Below are 4,784 nucleotides of genomic sequence, written 5' to 3' on the forward strand. Positions count from 1 at the left end.
GTATCATCAAAGAAAATTTTCTCCTCAATGCTTGGTGGACTAAAAAGATCATGCTCATCAAAACCAGCTTCCCCAAGCTTAGAATTTTCCATATCATTAGCAACAATGGCATTCAAAGTGTTCATACTAACATGTTTCATGGGTTTTTTAATTTTCGGATCAAACCATCCATGTCTTAAATCAGGAAATAGAGTAAAAAGCTCATTGTTGTCCATTATGCCTTACTAGTGTAAACAAGAAACAAAAAGATGCAATTGCAGGATCTAAAGGAAATAGCTTCGAGTACTTACAATGCGCCGGAAAATAGCTTGGTAGCCGAGGTCCGGAGTGTGAGTACCTTTTACCTTTCCTCCCCGGCAACGGCGCCAGAAAATAGCTTGATGTCTACGCCCCCTCCTTTTCCTGTAGACAGTGTTGGGCCTCCAAGAGCAGAGGTTTGTAGGACAGTAGCAAGTTTTCCCTTAAGTGGATCACCCAAGGTTTATCGAACTCAGGGAGGAAGAGGTCAAAGATATCCCTCTCATGCAACCCTGCAACCACAAAGCAAGAAATCTCTTGTGTCCCCAACACACCTAATAGGTGCACTAGTTCGGCGAAGAGATAGTGAAATACAGGTGGTATGAATAAGTATGAGCAGTAGCAACGGTGCCAGAAAATAGCTTGCTGGCGTGTAGTTGATGGTGGTAGTATTGCAGCAGTAGTAACGCAGTAAAACAGTAAACAAGTAGTAGTAACGCAGCAGTATTTAGGAACAAGGCCTAGGGATTACACTTTCACTAGTGGACACTCTCAACATTGATCACATAACAGAATAGATAAATGCATACTCTACACTCTTGTTGGATGATGAACACATTGCGTAGGATTACACGAACCCTCAATGCCGGAGTTAACAAGCTCCACAATTAATGTTCATATTTTAGTAACCTTATAGTGTAAGATAGATCAAAAGACTAAACCAAGTACTAACATAGCATGCACACTGTCACCTTCATGCATATGTAGGAGGAATAGATCACATCAATACTATCATAGCAATAGTTAACTTCATAATCTACAAGAGATCATGATCATAGCATAAACCAAGTACTAACACGGATGCACACACTGTCACCTTTACATCGTGCAGGAGGAATAGAACTACTTTAATAACATTGCTAGAGTAGCACATAGATAAATTGTGATACAAACACATTGCAATCATAAAGAGATATAAATAAGCAACTCACTATGCCATTCATCAGTGAATAAGTATTCTGTGAAATATAGCCTAAGAGACCCACACGGTGCACACACTGTCACCTTTACACACGTGGGACAAGGAGTCTCCGGAGATCACATAAGTAAAACTCACTTGACTAGCATAATGACATCTAGATTACAAGCATCATCATATGAATCTCAATCATGTAAGGCAGCTCATGAGATTATTGTATTGAAGTACATAGGAGAGAGATGAACCACATAGCTACCGGTACAGCCCCGAGCCTCGATGGAGAACTACTCCCTCCTCATGGGAGCAGCAGCGGTGATGAAGATGGCGATGGAGATGGCAGCGGTGTCGATGGAGAAGCCTTCCGGGGGCACTTCCCCGCTCCAGCAGCGTGCCGGAACAGAGATCCTGTCCCCCAGATCTTGGCCTCGCGATGGCGGTGGCTTTGGAAGGTTTCTGTGGTTTTCGTCGAACGTATCAGGGTTTTCGATCCAGGGGCTTTATATAGGCGAAGAGGCGGCGTCAGAGGGTCGAAGGGGCGACCACACCATATGGCGGCGCGGCCAGGGCCTGGGCCGCGCTGGCCTATGGTCTGGGGGCCCAGTGCCCCCTCTCTGGCGGTTCTCGTGTGTTCTGGATGCTTCCGGGCAAAATAGGAACCTGGGCGTTGATTTCGTCCGATTCCGAGAATATTTCGTTACTAGGATTTCTGAAACCAAAAACAGCAGAAAACAGCAACTGGCACTTCGGCATCTTGTTAATAGGTTAGTTCCAGAAAATGCACGAATATGACATAAAGTGTGCATAAAACATGTAGATAACATCAATAATGTGGCATGGAACATAAGAAATTATCGATACGTCGGAGACGTATCAGTGGGTTGTAGCTTTCAGACCAGGGTTAAAAGGGGAAAATTGGTCACAGGATTTTTGAATGGCTACGCGGGATGTTTGAATGGATGCGGCGGGATGCTTGGGCGCGACCAAAATTTTAAGTTTCAAACTACTAGCAGAACAACAACAATAATGTTCTTCCCCACAGGGGCTCTCATTTCTTCCTCTTCTCTCTCTCTCTCTCCAACCCGCCCCTTGAGAGTCTCTCCCACGCCCCCAACTCATCTGCCCCTTCTCTCCGGCGGCCTCGCCGGCCGGAGACGACGGGAGAGAGGAGGCCCACTTCTCTCTGTATATCGTACACCCTCCGATCTAAATTAATTGACTCAACTTTGCTTAGACGTGTATGTATCTAGAGTAAAAACATGTCTAGATACATCCATATTTAGATAAGCAAAGTTGACTCAATTAATTTGGATCCGAGGGAGTAGTTGTTGTTGTAAGCTTAGATCTAGTGTTTCCCATGTGGAGAATGGTGTGATGTCGGCAGGGATCTCATCATCGGAGCTCACGAGCAGCGCCCGGTTGCTGGTGGTGGTCCTGTTGCTGTCTGCGGTGCTCCAGAGGATGGATCCGGATGTGGCCGGTGATGCTATCACTTCACCCCCTTCCCCTCCCCCAATAAAGCTCGGTTGCGGATCAGATCTGGCGGATCTTGCCATTCAAACCCCGATCTGCTGGCATCAAGGTGATGGCGCTATCGGTGAGGCTTGCTTTGGTGAGTGCTTCTGATCTGGCTGATGGAGAAGTCAAGCTGCGGATGTTCCTAGGAGTTCACAAGCTCGGGACATACGACGGCATCATCCGTCTTGCCCATGCTCATCATGGCCGTTCAGCGGCCCTTCTCAGCCATGTGCAGGCTGCCCTTCAACCTCCAGCCAATATGCCGTTGTGGAGGCCCTTCTTCGGCTTCGTCCTAGCGACTACCGGCGACACCGTCCCAAGTGGTGCGTCCCTGGTGACGGAGTTGCTGGCCAGGATGCGGAACAGAGCTCTCATGTGCGGTCGAGAAGGACTCGATGGCTTTTCTTCTATATGTTTTTGGGTCCTTTTTGTAAAGTTGAGGATTCAAGAAACTTAGTTCAGGATTTAATTTTCAGTTCATTACTTGTAATCTTCATTTTATTTCATTTGTCATATTCTTATTTGTTCTTGTACAAAGAATATTGTAAAGACAATGTATATGTGTTAAGGTATCAATAAAGCTCAAGGTTTTACTTATGAGCTTTATATAAATGTGAATTTCCATTTTGGATTTGTGTTATATGAATCTTATTTGAATTTGAGTTATGAATTATTATTTCATGTTATATGATTAATTCTCATATTCATCCATTGTTTAGAATTCGAATTTGAATTATCAATTCAAATTCAAATCCCATCCAAGACCCTAGTTTCAAAAGAGATCATGTCGAAATTCATCGCACTCTCGCTACACTAAACCCTAGCTGCAACGAGAGAGAAACTTCGACCCCCCTTAGGTTTTATACAATTAAGCACGAAAATTTTCCCCGTTTTTGCGATGCAATGCACAGCCCTTTTCTGAATCTACCCCGCGTTTGTCCTAAGTCCTGGGATGTTACATGTGCATACCTCAACTAATGATTAATAAATAAACAAGTAATAACCTAAAAATGTGAGTAACCGTATTTGTATAGAAAATACAACAATACTCATTTATGGAACGACATGAAGCACTCCGGTGAACATTTGTTCCTAACATTCTTGCGAAAGAATTTATGTAGACATGATGATGTACCTTTGTCACTGCTTTCATGAGATACACATATACATTGCCAAGCTAATGATCTAAGCAGCGTTAAAATGAATAGATACTTGATTTCCTGAATCTAATATATCTGTATTCCATTAACAAGATAGCAACTACGAATTCCTGGGAGGAAGTAAAATAGACAGTGCCCTATAGGTTGTTCTGTTAATTATTGTACAAAACTCAGTTTCAATAATTCTGGCCTACACCAGCATTGCAACTAAACCAAACTGATCCTCATCTAGACCAGTGCAATCTGTACAATTAAACCAAACTGGATCTTGGAGGTTCCAACAATTTAGAGACGGAAGTACTACACTATTGATTTACCACATGTACTATTGTTTACCAAAAAAAAAGTGCTCAAACTGGAAATTGTTTTGTCTTGAGATGGGTATAAAAGCATACAAAGAGAGCGCAGGAATTTGGCATAATCATGTTACACGAAGGGACTTTACAACATACTAGAACATAGATGCGTGCGTTGCCGCGCCCACCCCTATGTATTAATGAAGAGCTGACAGTATGTAACAATGTAATCTAGAACTTAAAAAACAACTATGTCAATAATCGACTAAATCATTCCCATAATTCCATAACAATGGAAGTAACGCATTTTTTATTGCTAATTCTGAATTAACTCATGATATAGTAATAAATATAACTTTGGACACAACGCTACAAATGTGCCTGTGTTTTGTGCTTCAGCAGCTTTCCAGTATTACAACAACTTGCAATATTTCATTATCAAGATTTTATTACCTTCGATAAACTGACTCCAAATGACAAATCAATATAGCTTATGCCAAAAGGTGAATCTGTAACATAGCACAAATATCGAAGTCCCCATGCGCCAAATGTTCTCAAGGCTGGGCTTTAGATCGAACTGAAAGAAGCTTGATTAAT

Source organism: Lolium perenne, chromosome 5, assembly GCF_019359855.2.
Source record: "Lolium perenne isolate Kyuss_39 chromosome 5, Kyuss_2.0, whole genome shotgun sequence".
NCBI lineage: Eukaryota > Viridiplantae > Streptophyta > Magnoliopsida > Poales > Poaceae > Lolium > Lolium perenne.